Here is a 25,987-nt window from a genome sequence, read left to right as displayed (position 1 = left end):
ATAAGGCAAAGATTATTTTAACTTAATATCTTTTGCTAGAAGCTAGCCTGCAAGAATTACTTTTATTTCACTTACAAGAAGAACAAGAAAACACTCATTAGGCCTTAATTTTCATAAATGAAAGGCCTAAAGAAATTCAAATACAGGAGCATAAAATATTTCTTCAGGGTGTCTGCTTTCCATACAAATTAATAAAATACTTTTCTATATATGCCAGAAAAATGATATATAGCCCCACTCCACTCCTCAAGACACATAACAGATACCATCCACACTTCTGCCTTTCCTTTCACCTTATAACTGAAATTGAAATACTGGTCAGATCCCCACATTGTTTTTATTACGCAAGGACAATTTAACTGAAGATGGGATTTACAGGGATTTTCTGTTGGTTTTAGCACAGCTTTAGAAACCTACAGCAAGACTAAGAGCACTTATACTAGCAAGGGTAATCAGTAATAGAGCTAAACATACAGTTTTGAGTTTCTGGCTGAAGAGAGTGATTTATCTATAAGTTTTACATTAATCATCTGAGGAGCAAACATTCATTTATCTTCATGTTTAATGTTTTAATGTCTATACATTTTTATCAAATGTTCAAAAGCAGCACTGCATCAGTATGGGCAGTCCATTATTACAAATTCTAGTAGAGTTTCTAAATTTCTACTTATGGAAACTGAGTTAAGTTTACTCTGAACCCAATGGATACAACTGCATTGTTCTCCAGACTTCAGGTCATTGCTAGTCCATTTATTTTTCCTCTGAAAGCATCACCATGATTAGTCTTGCACTCCTGCTCCTGATTCAGACACCTTTTCAGTGGGACTATTCCCAGGACAGTGTGCTTACCAGTCTCGGAGCAAGGTCTGAGCATACTTTGTGAAGGAATATGCTCAGACCTCATAACATATTCCAAACTTTGTGAAGGCTGCAAGACATTCAAAAATTACAGACTTTATGTGCAGACCTTTCCAAGGGCTTAGGCAATCCTGCTGCCTTAGGGAGTATGGGAAACTCTTACAGCACCATCACAAGTGTTCCTATATGGACATCTTTTCCTGCAGCACTTAAGCTTCTGGAATCATTGGGCTATGTGAAAAATTGGGCTGGTTTTATACACATGTATACACAAAATTTTCTAATATTTATCCCAAAATCAAATGCAAGGTCTGAGCCTTCTTGATTCTGCAGAAAAAAAAGTTTGAAACATGAACACTAAACACAGAATTCAGAAGACTAAACAAAATAACTTCATTTTAAAATCTGCTCTTTTTCAGTTATTAAGACAGACTGAAGGTTCATTCAAAAGGTGCCTTTTAAGTCGTGATTAAATTTGCCCACAAGATGACTGAAAACCGTACAGAGACATCACACTGACCCCATCGTGTGTTCATTCATTCAAAATTTGCTATGGATGGTCCTTTACAAAAATCTTTGCTACAGTTTTAGAGCTTCTCCAGACCATCACTGAGTCACAGTAAGTCCCAGCAGAAGCACTGTCACGACTGTGGAGAGTTATCGCTTAACAACAAGGCAAATGAAAGAATATATATATATATAAAGATCTCCCCAAGTATAGATCATGAACTAGTATGTATAGTCTGTAATACTTCCACTTCCTTCCTAGCAGTAGACTTCAGGTTAGAATAAAGACTGCATTGATCCCTGAATCTGAGATGTTTGTGGCACCCTGACAGTTCAAAAAAATCTATTTACAGCACAGTTGTTTTTATGATGCACTACTAAGTACTAAGAGCAGCTGCAGTATCTCCACTAAACTTTCTGGTGCAAAAAGGAGAATACACAGCAGCTCCAGAAATATTAAAGAGAGAAACTCAAGTGTAAAATATGTAGCCTCATCAGTCAGCATACAGATCAACCTTCCACTTGCCTTTAAATTACTGTTTTCAGTTAAATTTAAGCTGTTCCAACAGAGAACATACAAATAAAACTTTTTTAATTTTCTGACAAAACCTCTGTATGACAAAGAAGGAAAATTTCTGCCATTCTGATTTGTAACCCATAGTTTGAGGGGAAAGAGGAAATAACACTCCCTCTGAAGGTAACTTCCCTAAACTATTCTTCGAGTATGCGATTCCATTAAAGCATCACATTCCTGTTATCAGAAAACTAGTGGGGTCAGTAAAAAAAAAAAGTAACGTAAGGACAGCTAATGGCAAGTTTCTCTAATACTACCATTGCCCATTTTACATGATTGCTCTTGGGTGTTTACCTGAAGAGGGGTGGATGTAAGCACAAGTTTAATAACAAATATAGAAGGTAGGGCTTTGTGGAATCACGGAGTTATGTCCCACCTGATTTGTGCTTTCTTTCCTTTTTCATTCTGTCTTTTGCTCTACTTCCTTTATATTTTTCTCATGTCAATACCAAAATAGTGTTCCATGCAAGTGGTGGATTGCAAAGCTATCTTTAGCTCTGCCAGCATCTAGGCTGGCCCTTCTCCTCCTCTTGATATCTTGTATAAAAGAAAACTTTCTAGAGTCAAATTATTTGTCTAACAGTCCAATTTGATTTTGATGCCTTACTAAATTTCTACATTAGCGTTATTATTTTTGTGAATTTTCGTATGGCTGTAAATTTATTTAGCATTTTTATTTTTCCACATATTGTATTACCCTCTTATGTAATAAGAAAACTCTAAACATTTTGTTCTGACAAAACTCAGAAAAAACTAATAAACAGTACTTCTCTTTAGACACTTTTTGGCCTGGTTTACATACTTTGAATGTGAGGATTAGCAAACTGTAGCTTTTATGAGGTTATTCCTACTCTTCTAACCCCCACAATGAGACAGAAATAAGCAATGCATGTTGAAATTGCCATGAAGTTAAACTTCTACTACAATACACTCAAAATTAATGGTTTCCGATTTCTGGGTGATCCATGTAGATAAATGCACACTGCCCAGAACTGGAAAGGAAAACAATGAGGTTGCTCCATCACAGTATTTGCAAAAAGGACAACTGTAGTTCCCCACAAAAATACAATCCCCAAGAAGAAAGGGAACAATTATTCTGCATTGAGACTTTATGCATAAAGCTTTACAAAGACTCTTTACAAAGATTCCCTTTTGATTGCTGCATAAAATGCCTAAGGACAGTTCTTTCTTCCGCAATAACAAAATTAGTATGCATGGAAGACCAGAAAAATTATGGTCAGAATTTGCAATGATACCAAGCTCTTGTCCAAGCACTAAAAAAAATAAAAACCAACAAAAACCTGTTGTTGATACCGCTGGTCCTTTATAATGGCAGAATGTACCGTCTGAATGAATACTTCAAAGGAGAAGGTATACTTCAAGAAGTCCAAAAAATTCTAAAACTAGAGGAGCTGCTGCACTATGTGATGGCTGTTAAACACTTACCTTTGTAAAGTGGTAAATATTCTTGAAATAATTCAGTGCACAACATGAGGTGACAAGTACAAGTTGCATGGGATGCCCTACTGTAGCAAACATTTCCCACTGAAGTGTTACAAAATTTCTTATCTTTCTGTTATCCTCCCTTGAAAATCTGAGTATTAGTAACACAGCTAGTGAGAGAGAAAAAAAGCCCTTGCACTCAGTGCTAAATGTAGCACTACATCAGCAACTCAAAAGATCTACTACACTGCCGAACAACGCAGATTTCAGCTTACCATCCACAAATGCGTCTGTCTTCTCTCAAACTTACAGCTCAGGCAGACAGACCATGGGGCACAGCAAACCAATTGGCTGTTACCACTTCAACCTGTCACTACACTCCTTTCACATACTTTGCTATTATTATTATATGTATGCCTGATCTACTTCTGAAAGTTAAATCAGAGATGGTTTACTGTAACATGCTGAAAAGTGCAGCAGTCTGGATACTGGTTCACAAGCAGATCTCAAGGGGAGGCACCATCTGTTAGAAGGGTGCAACAGACAACTCAGAACAGCAGCATCTTGGGGTATGTTTCTTCCATTTGTTACTACATGTTTGTTCAAGCCAAATTAGGTGTAGACGTGAATACACTAAATCCAAAGGACTTACGAAGAATAAGCAATGTGTTTCACGAGGAACATGAAAACAAGAGTTCTGGTTCAGGCCAGTATTTTATATATGATACTTTCTCCTAATAATGCCCTCCTTGCCCACCTTCTGCTCAAGTGATTTGCTGAGCCTACTGTAGCTTGTCTATTCAGTAGCTTGAAGGGGATCTCTCTTCAAACTGCCTCTCCCGCTACACCTTGTAGTTTTTCCACTTACAGCTTCCTTTGGCAAGGTGTTCTGCTATCTGCCTAGTACTGCGTTTCTTCTATGCCCCACTCTCCCCTGTGAGTCTTGGGTTGGAAGAAGTGGTAAACAGGCAAACCCTGCCTGCAATGCTCATACCATATCCTGCACGTCAGCTTGCCTCTTTTCTATGGAGGCATGTCTAAGTCAACTCCTCTGTTCCTAATTCAAATGCATTTTTACACCTTTGCCTATCCTTGCCGCCCTCTCTGAAACTTTTCCAGTTTTAACATTACCTTCTCTGTGATGAGAGAACTGCAAAAAGGTGTGGGAGAAACAGGGATTTATACAATTGCATAATTATGCTTTTTGTTTGGCTCCCAATTTATTTCCTAGTAATTCTTAATATGTGGTTGGCACTGAACTGTCTTTCTTAATCCGCACGGTAACAGTCACCTCAGAGATCATCATTCTACACAGAAATGAGGACTGTTTTCTCACATTCATCACTTCTTACTTTCTACAGTGAATTATATCTGTTTTTTTATTTCTCAGTTACTGTCTCACAGTGTTGCCTTCTACAATTCTTCAAAGTCAGTCCCTGTCCTGATACCTTGAATAACTTCATAGCATCAGCAAATGTTACCACCTCGTTGCTCACCCTTTTTTCCAGCTTACCTATGACTATGTTAAGCAATCGAAGTCCCAGCGTGTCAGTCTGCAGAACTCCACTGTTCACCTTCTTCACTTCCACAGTGGAAGAATTCGACTATTTACTCCTATCCTTTGCTTCCTTTTCTAGCCAATATTTTATGCATTTCTCATCTGCAGTCTCACCACTGCAAAGTAACTTTCAGTATGCAAATATCATAACTGTATCATGATCAAGAGACCACTTTTTTTTCATGGGGATTAATCAAAAATGAATAAAGAACAAGGACTAGACAGGGAAAAGCCTTCATACACAGTGTTCTTCAATTGTGTTGGTTCTTAAAAAAAAACAAACAGAAAAACCCTTTACATATTAGGAGGTAAACTGAGATAGTTTATGTGACAAGGCGCCGAAAGTGAGTCAATGAAAATCAAGTCACCCTGAAACAAATTTTCCAGAGAAAGAGAAACTAATGTACACAAACAAATGACTCTATGATGATGCGTCTACTGAAAATAGACATAGTTTTTTGAAACCCTTTCTGCTGGCAACAGCCATACCCATGTTATCATGACCAGTTATCCAGACTATAATCAAAATGCAGCTATACAGCTGGCAAAGGCTCACACGAAAAAAATATGGAGTGTAAGGACAGGGAGATGAATACAGACACAAAAGGTAATCAAGGAGATGGATTTCATTAATAAAAATAATGTTTGGGTCAATTGATTCAAGACAGAAAAAAAAACCAGCAGCAAGGCAGATGACAGGGTAACACTGAATACCTAATTGCTAAAGTAAAGCAACAAGAGTTAATTGTCCCATTCCCTGCAGTAACAGCACATCAACAGGAATGGTTAGCTCTTTCTGGGAAGAAAAGACCAATTTCAGTTGCCGCTGAAGCGGGAGTACAATCTACTTCAGCTGTCTCTGGCTTGTTGCTCCTTACTCTGTTAGCTCACCCACTAATAATCCTTTGGTCTGTTTGATGTTCTTTGGCAGTTATTCATAGTCAACTATGGCAGTTTAACCATTTTCTGCTATTTCAACTTAGTACACAGGTGCACGGCATCATGAGAACTAATCTGGTGCCCTCCGTGTATAAGACTTTTGTAAACAGTTCCTCCCACTTTCCAGATCACAGAAAACTCTTACAACTTTCCTATTGCTCTTTATTCTTTCAGGAAGTAAAGTTTCCCACAATGATGGAGGCTAATGCTAAGTATAGCCTTAGATTCAGAGATTGTCTATTGCTCTGGATCACATGTTGCCTTTTACACATTGCGAACATTCAGAAAGCAAGTTTTCTTCAAATAATCTCTCATTTCATGCATTCACACACTAACATGCTCGAACCATTAATAATTTCTGAGATTTTAAAAGCTACTCCAAGCTCTTCTTTCTCCTTTGAGACCACCAAAGCTAAAAGTAAACATTCAGAAAGTTTTGTACTTCTGCTTCAAAAAAAATTTAGGTAAAAAAAATTAATACAGACGATGTTCAAAAAAACCTGAAATATGAATTGGAAGCTTTGTGGCTGGCTGTCTTTGGAAAACCATGTTAGTAACAAGGCAGTGTGTGGACTTCAAATGTGGTATGCAGATGAGAAGTTTAATAGGTATCTTTACGTACCATTAGATGATTTTATGGCTTGTCCCTAGCCACCAAGGGGAAGTGGGCCATTAAAGATGTCATGCTAAGAAAGAACCATCTGCCAAAGCCAGCAGACACTGGCTGGTTGAATTAGTGGCTGGAGTCTGTAGCTGAGAGTCCTCATGCTCATTTCTTTGTCTGTCTCAGTCACCAGGAATTGACAATAGAAAGTTTAAGAAAGCAAGCAGTGTCCATTTTCTCAGCAAAGGGTATTGGAAGTTCACATGGGAAGACAAACTACTTGCCTTTTTGGGATCATATTCTGACAAATAGGTCATAAGTTAAAACTTCAATGTCAGGGGAACAGGATTGGTGGCGGAAGTTCACAGCTTTCAATTCCTATCTGGGTATTAAATCTAGAGCAGATGAATATAGACATTATAGAAGAAAATGCTGGGGACACATAGCAGCCAAACAAAGCCAAAATATAAACAAGAGAAAGATATTGTTCACTGCCATTTTATTCAAGAAGAAAATATTATGAAAATCAAAAGTTTTATATGAATTTTCACTATAATTACTGAAGTGAAAAAAAAGTCAAATTAATGTGTAACTAGTAAGCTTGATCTTCAATATCCTACACTTTTTGCTGTCATCCACTCTACTGTGAAGGCAATTTTCAGTTTTAAATCATTCAAACTTTATCTGTGATTTGATTCATACAAGACCCAGGTATATCATCCAAGACTTATTTTCTGAACAAGTAAGGGTGTGTAACTAGCTATACTCTGGGAGGTTTTAAAGAAACTGATTTTGTTTGCCACACCTTCTGTTATCCCTCCCCAAAGAATCACCTGCCTGTGTCTCCCAGCACTTCTGAATCCCTGTCAGCTACGCCATCCCAAGGGGGTTTGAAAGAGTGGGGCTGCCATCCACCAGTTACAGCAAGGAGCATTTTGGCAGGGTCTTTTTCAGGCTACTTTGTTATCTATGATTACACCACAAAATTTCATTTAAAAGGTAGGTTATAAAGTGACCACATTATAAATATTGGTGGATATGACTGGAGGACTGCAATGGCAGGATGCATGCTCTTAAGAAAGGAGGCGCAGGGAAGGCAAGGAGGGGAACGACCTGCTGTGTGAGAGCATTGGGAATGCAAAGAGCTCTGCCTTGGGACAGGTCAGGAGTCAGTCAAGAGCTTCTGTGTCAAGATTAGTGGGCAGAACAACATGGGCATTGTTGTCATAGGAATCTGCTATAGACTGCCTGCTCAGGAAAAAGAAGTAGATAAGGCCTTCTGCAAACAAGTGGAAGAATTTTAACAGTCACAGCCTCTGGTCCTCAAGGGGAACTTTAACACCCCTAATATCTGCTGGAAGGAGAGTCCAGCAGGGCTCAAGCAATCTAGAAGACTTCTTGAGTGCATTGCAGACTCCTGGCACAAGTGGAGGAGAAGCCAACAGAAGAAAGTGCTCTGCTGGACCTGATACTTAATGAAGAAGAAAGAAGTGGTGGGGGACACAAAAGTCAGAGGCAGCCTTGGCTGCAGTGACCTTGAGGTGGTGGAAGTCAGGATCCTAAAAGAAGATAGAGGGGCAAAAATCAAGCCTATGGATCACATGAAAGCACACTTCAACCTCTTCAGAGATCTGCTTGGAAGAATCCCATGGGATACAATCTTGTAGAGAAGGGTCCAGTACATCTGGCTGATAATCAAGGATCACCTCCTCTGAGATCAAGAAAGGCCTGTCCTGACAAGTAGGAAATCAAGTAAATGATGCAGGAGGCCTGCATGTATGAGCAAGTTGCTCCTAACTGGAGTTGAATATGGCAAGGTATGTGAACAGCAACAATAAAGGATTTTACAAGGAGATAAACAGTAAAAGAAAAACTAGGGAAAATGTGGGTCTGCGGCTGAATGGGGCACAGGAACTGGTGATAAATGATACAGAAAAGCACAAGGTACCCAATGCCTTCTTGGGCTCTGCCTTTACTAATAAGATTTTTTTACTAAAGGACTGCACACCTGGTGACTCTCCTCTTGAGCAGGGACACCTCTCAAGGTTTGAGATTCCTTACCTGAGACATCCTTCCTTGCCCAAGCCGGAGAGATCCCTTACTCGCAACAGATCCTTGGTAAGTGACTGACAGATGCTGAATTAATACTAATGAAACTTTACTAATCCATGCAGCTATTCAGTATTAATTGTTATAAACTTTGTATAGATAATTACGTTAGACATAAACTGTGGTCCAAGCCTGAGACTAAGATTTGGTCTACCCACACCTAGGCTCCATAGGAGTTTAGAAAGCAAGGGGGCCCACTCTGAACCTCGGGACTCAGTGGGAGGGTCTCCCTTACCCTTTCTGTCTCCAGTCTCTGTGTGAATCATTCTAATTCAAGTTTCCTTTGTATGTTTCTTCCATGCAGTAATTAATAAGGTGAATCTTGCCATCGAACTTTGTTAAGCCGCACTTTTACAACATCATATTAAAATCACTTTCGCTAATACCTTTGACGGTGATTCTTTAAGCAATCTAAATCACTCATCTCTGACACAGGGCTAATACTGTTCAGTGTTTTCATTAATGATTTGGATGATGGGTCAGAGTGCACCCTCAGGAAGTTTGCAGATGATACAAAGTGGGGAGGAGTGGCTGATACACCTGATGGGTGTGCCACTGTCCAGAGAAACCTCTACAGGCTGGAAAAAACCACAGAGAGAATCTCATTATGTTCAACAAGGGTAAACGTGCAGCCCTGCCTCAAGAGAGGAACAACCCAGGCACCAGTACACTCTGGGGACTGAGTGACTGGAAAGCAGCTTTTCTGGGAAGGGCCTTTGGGTTCTGGCAGACCAAGCTGACCGTGAACCAGCAATACACCCTCAGGGCAAAAAAGGCCAACAGTATCCTGGGCTGCATTAGGAAGAGCATGAGCAGCAGGTCAAAAGAGGTGATCCTTCCCTTTACTCAGCACTGGTGAGGCTATACCTCAAGTGCTGGGTCCAGTTCTGGCCTCCCCAGCAGAAGAAAGATATGGACTTAACTGAACTGAGTCCAGCACAAGGTCATAAAGATGATGAAGGGACTGGAACATCTCTCATATGAGGAGGCTGAGTGGCAGGACGTCGCACTATGGAGAAGACTCAGGGGATCTTACCTATGTGTATAAATACCTGATGGGAAGGAATGAAGATGAGGGGACAGATTCCTCTCCATAGTGCTCACTGACAGGACATGAGGAAAGGGGCACAAATTAAAAGACATGAAATACCATCTGACCACAAGAAAAGATTTTTTTGCTGTCAGGGTGGTCAAACACTGCAATGGGTTGCCCAGAAAGGTTGCGGTGTCTCCATCAGCCAACTGGATAACTTGCTCTACATGACCCTACTTTGAGCAGGGAGGTTGGTCTAGATGACATCAAGAAGTTTCTTCTAGCCTAAATTTATTCTGTGATTCTCTAACTCTGTCCAATACAGCTCCAAGTGTCAGGATCAGGGACAGAGTGTTCACTTTCCTACTATGCTGTACTCACGGCCTTTAAGGAACACCTTTACACTGGAGCTGCTAGGGGAACTATTTAAACAGAACCATATTGAGAGGTGAGGAGGCCTGTTCCCACCTGCCAACCTGAAGCTGTACTGGAGCTGTACTGTACAACTCCCATCTGGAATTGTACTCCCAACAGCTGTAGTACTTTGACAGAGGAATTTATGATACCAGATCTAGACCAAACAGTACTGAATACAGGCATCTTTACATGTTCAGAGAGCATTTCCTCCCCCAACAGCAAGAGAGGAATGCATGTACATTTCCACTTCAGACCAACAACACAGCCTGGAGACTGGTAACAGATTCAGGGTGCAGATAACTTAGGTACATGCTCAGCAAGGTTTTTATGTACCTTGGTGAAGGCAGAATATGACTTGGACACTGGAAGAAGAGTGAAAATTAGTTATCACTGGAGAAGTTTGTAAATGTCTATTTAGTAGTCTGGGGCCAGAAATTTAGCAGATGAGAGTTTACATTATCACAATATGTAACATATAATAAGACTGAAAAGGAGTTGCTCAATCTGAAAAGCCAAACTATTAGAAAAAATGGGGGCTCTCAATTCTCTGAAGGAACAGTGCTTTAATGAGATCTCTAACTCCATGTATGGCTTCCATAGCTATATATCCCCATGATGCTGAAAGGCAGGTACAGTTCATTAGCTGTTGCTATTTCAGGTGAGCTTTTGTAGGTTTGACTGCAGGATAAAGCAAGAGATGAAATAGCTTTCAAAGGTGGCTCTGATTTTTTGCAGGATGTCTGCAGCTGTCTGACACAGAACTCAAAGCAGAAATCCAGTTTTGTTCTCTCATGCTACATCCCCCCTAAACTGGGTTTGGTGCACTACAGTGATACTGGTGTATGTATGAGGATCCCACCTGTTGCAGAAATTTTCCCAGACCTTTAGGACAGCTTTGGCTAAGCAGTGAATAGACTGCAGCCAGTGAAAAGAACTGGGCTTTCTTCTCTATTTTGGCCTACACCCCCTGAATTACTTCCAATGACAGAAATAATTAGCTTAATGCTCCCAGTTAGGCCATATAGAATCAGTCTGCCTTAGAAAGGTTTTATAAAAAATTCAGATTTTAGATTCAGAAATCTCACTGGAAGTCAATAACATCTGCCAGAGCCTGACTCTGTTCCCTCCATATTTACAAAACCCAACTTGATGATAAAAAAATGTCAGGGAAAATTGCACTACTGATAAAACAAGATCCTAATACAACAAACATAACTTTTGTAAATTAGCCCTATAAAAGCTCACATAAAGAAAAGCCATCTCAAAAAATCAGGGAAGGTGTCATTGTCACCAGCATTTACTCTGAAAATAGAAAGATTTTTAAATTTATTTAAAGGGGAACTAAGACATATTTTAAACGGAATGAAAGGAAGTTGTGTGTGTGTGTTAGCAGCTGAGCCCTCATAATAGGAGACATGCTAGGATAAGTTTGTGCAGATGACGAGAGATAACAAGAAAATCCTTAATTTTAGCTAAAGGCTACATTCCACATGACAATTTTTTCATCTTGAATATTTACATCATTGCTTGCTTTACTGTAAAGCTTCTCAGCTCATGTGCAAGCAGCTGCAGCTTCAAAATGAAATCCTCAATGTCTTGCAACCCAACTGTCTGCAGGAGGTATGGACTATGCAAAACTAAAACTATCACAAACCCAGTGACAAATGTTCACGAGTGAATAACCCTGATTTCTTTGCATCAACAAGATTCAGTTGTGTTTATTTCTCTCTCTTTTGCTGCTGTTGGTTTTTCAGAAGGCAATTAAATTTCAATTTAATTTTTTTTTTTTTTTACTTTCTTGACAGCTGTTGATGTGCCTTGGGACAGTTACAAATGATTGTGATCTCTGCAGCAAAAATATATACGGTTAGCTAACTGGTGATCAACTAGTTCAAGTTACAACACAACCTGAATACTAAAATGAGCACTGATTTTTATTCAAAAAATTTTTTGGTCTGGATGTGATGGCTACTGTGACATAAAGAGTTTTTAAAACATGCCTGTCCAAAGAAAATTTGTAAAGTATTTGAAGGAATTGCAAGTGTAAATGAAACTGGCATAAAGTATTAGATCCCTTATTTTCACTGCAAAGGAGAAAAGAAGGATGTATCTTCAGCCCAAACCTTCCAACTGCTCTTTTCTTCACGAGAAAAATTTATAGGCAAATTCTCATTGAAGCCCAAACCAGTACAAAACTGAAATGAGCAGAACAGGGAGTCACCATAAAGATAAAACAGTGGGACTGCCATTTGTTAGATCCTCATTCTTGTCAGAATCTCCTGAATCAAAGGATGTTATGTCACCTCTGAGACAATCTCTACCATGTGTGTTGCTGGAAGGTGGGAAATAGCACCTTCCCCTTGTTTTACACTCTTCTCCCATAGACATCCTCTATTGGTCTGGATGGACCCTTGCTTTGAATTATACAGCCTTTCTTCTGCAAATCATGTGCTCAAAAGCCATGGACCTGGAACCACATTTTCAAAAGACTGCAATCTTGTAGGTCCTATGTAAAACAAACATCTAGGCAAAGCCCTTCTCTGATCTGCAATTTTAATTCCTCCAGAAACTCTGCCAAGCATTCTCCTATTGGGCTAGAAATGCATGGGATTGGAGTCTTTCTAAAGACTTTCAGTTTTCACTTCCTTTACTCCAAATGCATACACAAAGCTAGGGGTTTAGGAACAGATCAAGAGTATTCCTGGAATCACTGACACTACCTGTTTCTGGATCCACCAATGAACCACTGTATAATCCAAGGTCACTTCTACTCAGAATTTCCTATCTGAATAGCTACTCATACCTTATGCAGAATACTTTTATTACCCGAGCTTTGGTCTTTATTTGACAAATGAAATAGTAACATTTACCTTGCTTTACAGGGCTCTTCAACAATTAGATCTTACAAAAAAACCCCAACGAAAAACGAGTTCTAAAACTCCAAGTGAAAAGGCAGCCATGGTATGCAACTAATTTTAAAGCACATAAATTCTAAACAGATGTATTGTTTTAATGCCCAAATATTCACTGGCACTTTTTTAAAAGGTCTGATTCATCCAGCATGTGGTTTGGAAGTGGCTTCGTTGCTGAGTACTATAGCTTCAAGCTTTAGGGATTTGTCTATTAGAGGGTTGAGTTCTTTCTATTAAGGATGATTAGAGCTGATGCTGTACGAACAACAATTACCATTATTTCACCATGATAACGTTGACAGCATATATTTATTGGTAAACTACAACATTTCAGCAGAACATCTGCTTCTTAAAAGAAAAGGTACTTCTTTCTATATCCAGATGAGAGTTTTGTCTTTCAAAGACAAGCTGTTTACTGACCTCCCTTTCCCTTTCCAACTATTAACAGACTTTGATTACTCCTTTCTTGATCATCTTTGATTCCAGATGTCTCAGCAACCTTCCTCTTGTTTCTCATGAGTCAAAGTGCCACTGATGCATGTTATGAGAAGAAAATAAAGTTTCCACTGTATATTTTCAGGCATATGGAAGGACACAGACATGTGAATCACTGTGAGATGGAAAGATGAAAAAAATCCTCTGTGTCAGCACTGTTGGTAAAGTCTGTTTCACTCTGTACTGTGTTGTTGAGATGCTCTGAGCATTTGTCAGGTCTTTCCTAATCTCTGACTTTGCTGTCAGTGAGTTCTTCTGCTCAGTCATACAAAACAGTCACCCACCAGGTATCATGGCCTGCATTTACCCCCTATTCCAAGGATTCTAAGCATGGCTTAGAAGATTTTCCAATTAAAGCAAAACTTTTGAAAAGAGAGACCCATGAAACACTACGGAGGTCTGTGTTTTAGGAAATTCCTATATCTATTTGCATGTGGAGGCATCAACTACTGTGGTGAATCATCTGCTGGAGAGCATCTTGTGCCAGTCTTCAGGAAAAATGGAACAATTTAGACCTTGGCTTTGTGGTTTTCTCCACTTGAAAACAATTCTTTGAGGTTAAATGTTTAACCACAAGACTTTGGGTCTTGTACAATGTCAAACACTGAAAATTATTTGATATTTCCACATTCCATATGCTGCACATCTAAGTTTTGTGGCAAATGGCCTACTATAACCAAAGAATTTTTACTGTAAGAGTTGTTCGTCCCTGTGACACAGAACTTACAACTCAGCCTGAGAATGACTGTCAGGCTGAGCCTCTCTCTGGGGATCCAGTCATTAATGTGAGTTACAGCATAACAACAGTTGTCTGGCATCTCACAGTGTGCTGCTTAAGGCACTTGGAACTACATTAACCATCAATGGGGAAGAAGGGAAGTTTGTTGCTACAATTAAGGCAGCTTAGGCAGTTCTTCCACATGGCTGGTAGAAGGTAAGAATGAAGATAACTATCTTACATTACTTCTGTAACTCATCAGATTTCTTTGCAGGACAAGTGCTTGTCCTGTCATAGGTACATTGATAAGGCTGGCCTTCGCCTTTGATCTTCAAAGACCAAAATGCATATGCAGGATGCACCTTTCATTTCCTGTTTCACTGCAAGCAGTTCTTGGACTGTGTTGGCTGATGGGTTCCAGACAAAACTGCCCAGCCTGGGGTGGGGTGGGGGGAAGACAAACAATTATGCCAGCAGCTAGGTATGTTAAGAGAAGAACGAAAGAGAACATCAATTAAATTCCAGCTTCTGTCATATATCTATGCGATTCCAACATTCAAATAGTAAGTAGATATTCATGGGGGTAACAGCGCTTCATAGAGTTACCTTGAGGGCAGATGGGAGACTTGATGGAGTTCTATGGGGCTTAAAAACCATGAATATGTAAAGTTGCACATGTCACATGTACAGCCACAGAACAGTTGTTTTAGGAGCAAGCAAGTCATTAGAAAGACAAGCTTGCATGCACCAGTGGTCTGAAAAACGCAGCTCACAATTATAAAGGGAAAAAAAACCCTTCACTTACCACCTACAGACATGCCTTGTGTTGGTCATATTTATAGAAGTGTTTGCATTGAAGCAGTAGAAGGCCAGCAGCCAGTACTTAACGACTTCTGCTTGGATTTCTCCAGGATATTAACTAAGGTGTATGAAAGCATTTCATCCCTGTGTGGATGAAATAGAAGCACAGAGAGGAACAACCTACCAAAACTTTTAATTTTTCTTTTAGTGTTCCTGAAGTCAGGTGGTCCCCCAGCATGTAACAGTTGGCAGTGTCAGTATCAGAGCACATATACAGTCCATTGCAACATGGGGCATAAATTGACCAGTATCCATTTCTGTTCTGTTGTTCCAAGTGTTTTCAGATACTTTATTTTCCACACACAAATACACTTCAGAAACTTCTGTGCTGCTTACTGTTTGAAGATTCCACTAGCAAGGATATTGTAGAAAACATGATTGGGGAGTATTACAGTACGTCTAATACAAACAATTCTATGCTCAAAATCCATTTTTGACAAGAAAACAATTATCCATTTAAAAATACCTGAGCAAGGTATAGAAACACGAAATGAAGAAACACATTTTACAGCAGTATCACTAACTAGCATTTGTGTACACTCCCAAACCATTTAATGGAGTATTTCTTGCTTTACCGCTGTTGGATGCTAGCTGGCATCAGCAGCACATGCCTGGTTTAACTAGATAAAAAGCAATGAGGCGTATTACATGATAGTGAGACAAGGTAAAGTAAGGTCCATTCTTGTTATACAGGTTCTGACCCTCAGTACACAAGCATCAATAAAAACAAGGAGGATGCTTTATACTACCGCTAAGTATGACTACTTAGCAAAATAACTGCATTGGCTTGAACATGGAAGGATTCTGATAACTGGTATTCATACCGATTTGTATCATAGTAGATTCACACCAGTATAATAAAACAGCATTTGATTCATTAATTTTAAGGTTACTGAATGCGAACTGGTTGAATTATGATGTCTAATAAATAATTAGTGAGTTGCACAAAGATCATACGATTTAAGAGTCAACTTTAGACCCAACGCCAACCTTATTAATCTCCATTTCTTTCTGCTAGACCAATGCTAGGCTTGCTTCAGCTGAACAGAGACCAAAAACTGTGAATCCTGTGTGGCAATGGTAGCTTGGTAGTTAGGACAAAAGATATTTGCAAACTCTTCTCCATTACTGAGCCAATGACTGTTTTCAAGAGTAACTCAGCTTTTCCTGAATGTAGAAGATAATCAAGCTTAAATGTGTTCCATTTTAATGAGTGGACTCTAAGTCCTATGGAACAGAAACTACAAGCCTCGGCCAAGGAACAGTGAATAAGCAGGAGTTTTGAGTGTACTGTAGAAAAGTTGTTCTAGCAAAATGAACATTGTTCTTAATAGTATAAAGACTGGCCTCTGCTTTTTTCTTCTCCTCTACTGCCTAAGCAACATTATATGCTTCTTTTCAGGGTTGCACCAACTTACAATTTTCAAATAAAAGGAGACTGTTGCCCTTCCTACTTTATGCCTATTATCTGTTAAGGCACCAGGCCTCTCATCATCCCTAAAAATCAATACAATAGAAGGAATACAGATACCTTCCTCAAGGTCACATCAGAGTTGAGATTTCAAACTGTTTTCTTCAAGGTACTGAATAGCTAAGGCACCGAGTATTGATAATCCCCTGCGTGAGGGAATACAGTGGTTCACATACCACAGAAATGGTGAACCAAACAACCACAAAATTAAGGAGAAGACACTCTGAGACTCTGAAATAAACCCCCTTCAGAACCACCATCATCACCCCCCACTTTCAATTTTTTGGTATGGCCTTTTCCAATGTAAACACATGCAAACACACTCATGAAGAAAAGATAAACTGTAAGATGCAGACATGTAGAAAAGGGCTAGTCACATCATGTGCAGCACTACCAGTGAGTGTTCAGCTGAAGACAGTGGCCAAACTAATCTGGTGCAGAAAAATTAATTCTAGCAGGAACCGTGCTAAACAACAGCTTTTCTCTGGGAATCATTTTTCTTCCCAAAATCTCTTGCTGACTTTTGTTTCTCCAAGCATGTAAGCTCCTCAAGACAGAGAGAACTTCTGCATAACTAGGCACAGAAATGCATTACTACAGTTGTCTTTAATGGTAAGAACACAAGTGACTTAATTACAATTACAAATAATACTGATAAGAAAGTCTGATGGTTTTCTGTACAACATTATCAGGATGAATACTGCACATACAAATGTTTCAGATTATGTCAATATGTCATTCTTGGTTTTGTGTTTAAAAAGTAAAGAATCATAGAATCATTTAGGTTGGAAAAGACCCTTAAGATCATCAAGTCCAACCATTAACCTAACACTGTCAAGTCCTCCACTAAACCATGTCCCTAAATGCCACGTCTACACGTCTTTTAAACACCTCCAGGGATGGTGACTCAACCACTTCCCTGGACAGCCTGTTCCAGTGCTTGACAACCCTTTCAGGGAAGACACTTCTCCTAATATCCAATCTAAAGCTCCCCTGACATGAGGTCATTTCTTCTCATCCTATTGCTTGTTACCTGGGAAAAGAGACCAACACCCACCTTGGTATAACCTCCTTTCAGGTAGTTGTAGAGAGCGATAAGGTCTCCCCTCAGCCTCCTTTTCTCCAGACTAAACAACCCCAGTTTCCTCAGCCGCTCCTCACAGGACTTGCACTCTAGACCCTTCACCAGCTTCATTGCTCTACTTTGGATTCACTGCAGCAGCTCAATGTCTTTCTTGCAGTGAGGGCCCAAAACTGAAAACAGTATTCAAGCCGTGGCCTCACCGGTGCCTAATACAAAGGGACGATCACTTCCCTAGTCCTGCTGGCCATACTATTTTGATACAAAGGCTCACACATGGCTTTTATCAACAGAAGGGGTTTTTAAACCACGTATTTTTTAAGAACATATTTGACTCTCCTCCAAAAAATATATATAAAAGACATGAGGACCTCATTTAAAAGAAACGAATGCGCTTCCCCTGTTAAGGTTTCTAATTTTGCTCTATTTACATACCCTATGTGAATCTAGAAGGCCAAAATTCTATTTGAAAGAAGGTGGCCAAACTTAAAGGCAGTATTGGTGAATATACCTCTGCTGAAGCAAAGACTTTGTTCTCGCTTCAGGCTTTTTCAGAAGTTCCCTTAGAACCACACTACTGCAGCACTCCAGCCGTTCCACACTGAAGTAAAAGAAAGACAGTACTTTAAACAGGACTAAATTATTTTATTTTCATATACCTATGACCACACTTTATTCTGATGATTGTTACTATATGTCTGGGGCAGCTGAAGACCCCACTGACATATGTCTTTTCCCTTGACTAGATTCTGCATAAAACATGTCCCAAAAGTATGAGCATTGTCCTCAAAAGATTCCTTAAGGATGAAAATACTGTATGGGATTAGGGACTACCATGAATTTTCTACAGTATTTTTGAGCTTAAATAACAACTCAAATTTGGCAAAATAAACATAGGCAAAAAGTAGCCACTAAGAAAGCTGATACTCATGAATCTTATTTAGTTTGGGCTCCAAAAAATAAACCAGCAAAGTCATTACAATCTGTAAATGCTACCCCACACATATTCTGCTTTGCAGAATATCAGACAAAGTCTGTTTTATAAGGTTTCAGATGAGGAGCTATTCTCCTTGTTCATCAGGGAAAGGAATACACACAACACTCAGTTCACACAAACCCAAGGCAAAGCATGTTCAAGGTATCAAATTTCCCACAATTTTGAGTTGGGCACAAGCTCAACCCCAGTATGCCATAGACTTAACACACTGTAGACATCAACCATGCTGTGAAGGTAGCTAAAGAGACGAGGTCACAAGTTCAGCTAGGGCAGAAGCTGTGGCTGTGGAGCTGCATATCCTCTGAAGAGACTCTGAGAGACTAATTTAAGTAATGTCCCACAGTATATGCAATCACAATGTGCTGGAGAGCTAAATTCCTCGAGAACAAGGGACCTGGCAGCTATAGGACAAGACCACTACAGTTCCCACGTGGGACACCACTTCTTGCAGGTGTTCTATAATTCTTTCTTCCTCCCAAAGAGTATCAGAGTGAGCAGAGATCCTGAAACCTTTCAGCCTTTGCAGAGCCAGCTAATGCATCCCTCTCCCTGTGAGCTTTCCCTCCATCATTCACGTTATCACTTAAGTTTTTATTCTCTTTTTTTTTTTTCATTTCTGTGGCATGGAGAATGGAAGAAGAGATCTGCTAAGACCTGCTTTTCTACATGTTAGTAAAAGTGCTTTTTAGCCCTTAATGATTGTAATAATACAGGAAACCTAGCATATGAGGCATCAGTCTTCTAAAATGCATTCTCTATGTAAGGCAGCATTCCTTCATACCAGCAGTGCCAAATCCTTCTCACGGAAAAGCAGAGAATGTGCTAAAGAATTTGCACTTACTTTCTATTGCACATATTTTCTATTATTATCAGAACTAGACTGAAAAATGGGTTTATTTGTATGTCTGAGCTGGAAACAGATCTATAAGTTCCTCAAATAGCATATCTGGCATCAGATCAAGAGGGTACACTGGGGAAGACAGCTGGGGAGAATAGCTTTGAGAGCAGACACCTGTCAGTCAACAATGACTGGGCACTTGAAGATTGTCTAGATTACGCCTTAGTCTCTCTTCTTGTATAAGCAGAATGCCTAGACTAATTAAGGCATTTTAGATACCAGATAAAAATAGGGAATCAAATTGCTCCAAAGTATTATCAGTCAGCAAGAAAGTAATGCAATGCTAAGAAGGCCAGATAGATAGCTATCTAGTAAACTGTATCACCCACCATATAGATGGGGCCAACACAATTTTTATCAATTTGATGGTACTCTTGAAGTGTACTAGGTTTGTGGGTTGATTCATCTGCTTAGTTTACACAGAAGCATCTGCTAGATTATGAATCACAGGAACAGGAAAAAGGGCAGAGGAGGAGGAAGCTCTGACATATAATCTAATTGTAAAATATCTACCTGGTATTTTCCAGGCACATATATTTCAAGACACCAAACTTTCTAAGAGTGTTAGAAAGTTAAAAGAGTGTTCTAAGTGTGCTTCTGCTATAATGTTGCTGTAACATACACAATGCACAGAATTCACAAAGTTTAATGACTAGAGGAAAGCTACAGCCATATAATAGACTAAGTCTTACAGAATTTTCTTTATTTCATTGGCACAAGAGATTAACTCAAAGCTCTTGGCAAGCACATCCATGCTGAAGGAGGGACCAAGGAAGGGCAGCAACAGTGAAAAGAAGACAAGCTTTACAAAACAAAATTCTTCTTTAGCCCAAAGCCAGCACTGGTGTTACAGGTGTAAAGCTCAAGCAGAAAGGACTGTTTGGAATTGACAACAGTCTTCAGCTGGTAGCCTACAGCTGTATGCACCCACCACTGGCTGACTGAATGACCAGTTAACAGGCAGCAATCTAACTCCTCCCTTCAGTCCCTGGCAAAGCTCTGTCTTAAAATGAAATTAAAAAAAAAAAAAAACAAAACAACCAAACAAACAGCTGTAAAGGTTGTACATTTTTTATTGGAGGGCAGGTGTGCATGAAGCAATGGTGGTTCCTAGCTGGTGCAACTGCAATGGCTGCAAAGAATGAAGAAAAAGCAGTTAAGGCCACTGAATGCTACTCTGCCCACACTATGGGCACCTCCTCATATTTTGGAAGAGCAGTACGACAGGGGCAGTTGTAAGACAAAGTCAGTGATGTCAAACACTATCCCCCCATTTCTGCAGGCTGTGTTGTGAAGAGGCCTTTGCTCAGTAAAAATAGCCAAGGAGTCTCTATTCACATTCACCAAACAGGTCCTCCTCTGTCCCTGCAGAAAAGTGCCCCAACTGATAACTATTATTACTTGCTAGAGAACCAGAAAAATTCTACTACAATATTAGTAAGAAACAATTGAAAAAGTTTAGTTCTTGATTTAGTGGTTGTTTTGAATCACATCCTCAAGGGCCCTCCAGAGTCTTGGTCTGCTTTTGTTGATGCACTGTGGTGATATATTGGGCTCCTCTTGGAGTATTGGAAGTAGCGTCACACACATGCACTCTGCAAAAACTCTGAAGCTGCCAACTACCAAAATTTAGTAGTCAAGCATGGACGAAGCAGTGTATTTCTAAAGATACATTAATTTTTCATCTAAGTCCTAGATTTTAAACACTTCCATTTTGATCAGCCATAACTAGGCTATTTGATTACAGTAACTTAATAACCTTTGAAATCCTCTTCTGCAAAAACTCTCATAGCTTAAAAGTGATTTTGTATTTCCATTAAATGCCAAATTGCAGCTTCTTAAACTGCTTAATCGGTTTCTAATCAATTTAGCTCTTGTTCCTGAAGCAGCCTGTCAGTGCTGAAATTAGAATTAAAAATCACAGGATAATTGAGGCTGGCACAGATTTTGGGAGGTCTGCATCCCAGCTTTCTGCTTTATATAGCCATCATATCAGATGAGGTTGCTCAGGGCTTTATCCAGCCTGGTCTTGAAAACCAAAAAGGATGGAGACAGCACAACCTCTCTGGGTCCCTCTCAACTGCTTTATTGTCCTCATTGGGAAAAGTTTTTCATTATGTCAAGTCAGAAAAGAAGTTCATATTCTTGTTTATTTCAGCAGGACTTTCTGTCTTCTGTTTTCTCATTTCAAACTATGGACCTGATGAAGAAATCATGTGGTGACATTCTGTGTTATGCTGGAGGTCAGATTAGAATAAATGAAATAATCCCCTGTGGCCTTGAATATCTGGATATCTTTCCCAGTGACTCTTAAAACAGAAAAAAACATTCCATCCACTGAAAATCCAAACAAACCAGAATTACTCTCAATTTAATGCTGCAGTGAGGAAGAAAAAAAAACCTAGGGCAACTGAATTTGTCTGGGAATCAGGGCCTGAAGGGAGCACAGCTGTAAAGAGTTGCTTGCTTTCTTATCTCCCTTTTTTTGACGCTGCCCAAACACATATGGTGAAACCTGACAACTGCAGTTCACCAAAACCTGCAGCTGTCCCAAGGATCTACTACTTCCCGCTCCAAATGATTTCTTCAGCCTGTTTACCAAAAAGCACAGTGACAAAAAAAAAGAAGGGGTGCACTTTTGAGGCTATAGAGTATTTAAGTTGTCCATATAAGCCTGAAAATATATCCCTTGAAAGTGTTTAAATAGTGAGACTACTAGGTACCTAGAAGAGCAACTAGTATTTACTGAAGAAAAAGAGTTTACTCTAAAGCTAAATAAAACTCCAGCTACAAAAATTCATGCTGGGGACTAATATGGATAGCTTCACCAGAGTGGCCTGAGCAGGCATAAAGAGTGAAGTCTCCCCCATTCTGTTCCTGCATTCCCACTCAGTGAGGGCTGAGACAGGTCAGGGTGTATCTGTGGTTACATACAGAACTTGTTTCCAGAGCTGTCAGTCTCTTACATGCCTTAAATCCACTTAAAATGGATAAAGGAAATTCAGAATAATGGAAATAAGAACAAGGACATAATAATGTCTAAAATCCTCTAGAGGCTGTGAGGCCATTTTACAAAGACAGTCCTTAAAGCTTTGCTATACAAAGAAGTGGTCCTAATATTCAGCACCCGTTTTTGTCAAGTGTACAAAATTCTTGACAGCTCCTCTGTTCCATACCAGCTCCCTTTTCTCCTGCCAGCCAGTTTAGTATTAGTAGGAGAGTGGCTGGAGGAAGAGGCTCTTTACCAGCAAATGAATAGACCAGAATGACTAGAGAAAGCAGAGAGGAAATAGCACCAGACCACAGGAAGTACAGAGACTAGTAAGTGGCCAGAGATCATCATGCCAATGTAAACACTGACAGGGTTAACTGTAATATCCATAACAATTTATAACTCAACTGCATTTGTGGGTTTTTTTTAAACCACAGAGGAGCAACAATAACAACACACAAAGTCCACCAAGCCTGGCTATTCCTATCCTAAAATTATTTTCCTTGAAAGTAGCTCCTCAATGAAAGCTGTGCTTAAATCAGAGTTCTTGAAATTCCTTTTTAGATAGTTTGCAAGAGATATGTCAAATGAAATAGAACAAGTTTAATAGGATTAAGCTGAGAAAAATGTGTTCAGGTTTCTGTGGACAGCTCCTATGAATCCCCCTCTGGATCTCTTTACCGAACTCATTTGCTAATGGAAAGGTCAGCCCAAATCCCATCCACTGGACATACACTTTTTTCAGAACAATTCTCTGCAGACCATATGCTACAAAGATTCAAAGCAATAAATGAATCTCTAAGTTACAGACACTCAATGCTTTAGAACTGTTGTACTATTAGTAAGGACATATCTAAGCCTGTTTTGTTTTCACATCTGGGTATATCTTTCAAAATTTATTTCAACTGGTTTGAACAATGAACAATCATCATTTCCACCATCATCAATTTCTCTGAATGAAAACAAAGGTTTGCATCAATACTAAGCCTGTGGTGCATCTAACCAAAGGCTGCTGCAGAACAGGTAGGAACAAACAGTACCCAACACTGTAACAAAGCTTCTCTCTCTGATCAATTGTGGAAAGCAAAACATGTAACAATATACATGCCAAGTCATTGCATTTCATTCAACAGCTTTATAAGCAGTACTCAGACAGGCTGGCAGGTCGTATCATCTCCATTTTACAGGTAGGAGATTGATGTGCAAATAAATCGGAAAGATTCCCTTGAAAGAAAAGTAACTTACTTAGGAACAGACTCAAACTTCTTTGACTGTTCTGGGTGCTTAAGTAGGGACTTGCTGAAAGAAGAGGTACCTAGAATGCCAGATTCAATTCAGTGTGCACCTGTTTCTGAATTGTAAGATCTAAGGCCTCCCAAGCAATTTTACCAACAGTTTCATACCACAAATTGGTGAATCAAGAAGACAGGAAGCGTGTGGCTGGCCACTATAGTATGCGCAACAAAGGGTCAAGAGGAGGGGAGAATGGAATACAGATGCTAGTGCTGCTCTGTGGAATAATGCTCCAAATTGTATCTATAAAATCTCTTTATGGGACTGTCCAGTCATGTCTGTCTGTAATACAAGCGTGGTGCAGTCTACCACTCCATGAAAGCTCAAGCAGACTTCTCCCCTTCCTTTGTGACAATTCATAGTGAGATAAAGATTTTTCACAGATGTCAAGCATTCCTGTTCTGAGTATCAAGAGTCCAGACCCATTCTAGAGACCACAGGTCTTTCTCCTTCCTCAACTGCTTCAGATTTAATTTAATCTATGACAGCAGAAGCTGCTGGGAGGAGAAAAATAGTAGATTGAGGGTGTTTACTGATTTCATTCTTAGGCTTACAATAGGTAAGCCTTCAGAATGAAAGTTTCTCCAGTTGTATCTTACTACAAACATAAGGCGGGAGTATCTAGAGCTGAAAGATTGTTTTATTTGTTGGTTCAGTAAGGCCCATCAGCATGCCAGTGTATTACCTGTTACCTGCTCCCCATGCTTACACACAGACCACATTTTCTGCATATGCAAACTGCAAGAGCAGAATAATATTGGAATACGCCACGATGGAAACTTGGTATAATAAAAGCCTGCAGAAATACCAATGAAAGCAAAAATCACATACTTCACTGCACCTTCAACCCACCTTCAATTCCAAAAATCATTCACCCTGAAGAAATATAAACCAAGAAATGCTTGAGAAATCAAACCCATTTTTCACTACACAAAGTATGTGGTACTGCTTCCTTTGAAATCCTCCCTCTTCTTGCTGTGCTGGTGAAGTTCAGATTAAAAGCAATGCTCTCTCCCAGCTCAAGAAAATTAACTCTATCCCAGCCAAAACCAGGACATATAGTTATTGCCTTCTTTCTACCTATCAGTCTAGAACAGAAAAGTGATAGGAACTGGGAAACAAACCACAAGTTTGTCCAGAGAAATCACTGTCAAGGCCAAGAATAAGGTATTTCAAAGGTCAGGAAATACTGGTTGACACATCCTCTTGATGTATTGTCTACCAGTTAGCTGCAGGCCCTAGCTGCATATAAACTGCAAAATATTTGGCTGAACTAATTTTAACACATGAGCATTCTTCTTGTTTGTTACTCATCTGGGCCAAGTACTTACATGTAACACCTCACACTTCTTACAGCAAGCTTCCAGCTTTCCCACTTGTAAGAAATGAATCGGGACTCATTAACTAAACTGCTAAAAATTACGTAAGTACACTGACATCTCTAAGTTATAACATCCTGTCTTTTATTACCTGCAGCCACAGGTCATAAAGAGTTAGGCTGTCTACACTACACAATGCACTCTTCTGCCAAGTCCTCCTCATCCAGAGGGAACTATTCCAGCAAAGATACTTCCACCTACTTGCTACAGTCTTCAGGAGAACTAACTATAGTATTATAAAAGGAAAATTGTGCTGCCCTTAACAGCTTTCTCACGTGGGCTGTCTGATTAAACCATAACAAAGCTTGTTAGTTATATATACTCTTAGAAATAGTAATTTGGAGAATAATTCACTTCCCAATTTGTCAGTTTTGGATAGGAAGTCAAGAGAGGGTGGGAGGGCAGAGTTCGCTGCATTCCTAACTGTCCACTGCCTTGTACTGCACATGGCTGTACACACTTAGAAGGGAGGATACAACTCTAATTAGGCTTTGCTTTCCATCCATTCTGTATCTGCTTAAGTGGCCAGGCAAAATGCAAAGCAATGAAAACTTGATTAGCTTTCAGAAAGCTACTAATGCAATGATGACCACCCTTAGTGATTAACCTGAGAGGCTTACCAGGAACAAATGGCTAGAATTAAAACATTTTAGGCTAACAAACCCCACCATATATAGCAGCCACAGTTAGCACTTCATACATTTCACACTATTCCTGCAAGACACCCTACTCCTCCCCACCTGCTATTCAAAGGCTTGAATTTCACAATCTCTAAAAATGAGGGTGGGAAAAAAACATGCTTAATATGCAGAATGAAAGGCAGTTTATACTTTAGGAATTCTTCTTCA

At 39.6% G+C, this 25,987-nt stretch overlaps 1 protein-coding gene across 7 annotated transcripts in view; it reads right to left on the bottom strand.

Moving 5' to 3' along the window:
• Positions 1-25,987, bottom strand: part of MOB3B (MOB kinase activator 3B) — a 103,553-nt gene that overhangs the window by 38,902 nt on the left and 38,664 nt on the right. The gene's annotated exons all lie outside the window — the stretch shown is intronic.

Source organism: Strix uralensis, chromosome Z (genome assembly GCF_047716275.1).
Source record: "Strix uralensis isolate ZFMK-TIS-50842 chromosome Z, bStrUra1, whole genome shotgun sequence".
NCBI classification, from domain to species: Eukaryota; Metazoa; Chordata; class Aves; order Strigiformes; family Strigidae; genus Strix; species Strix uralensis.
Note: the sequence above shows the minus strand (reverse complement) of the source record. Positions and strands in the feature narration are given on the sequence as shown.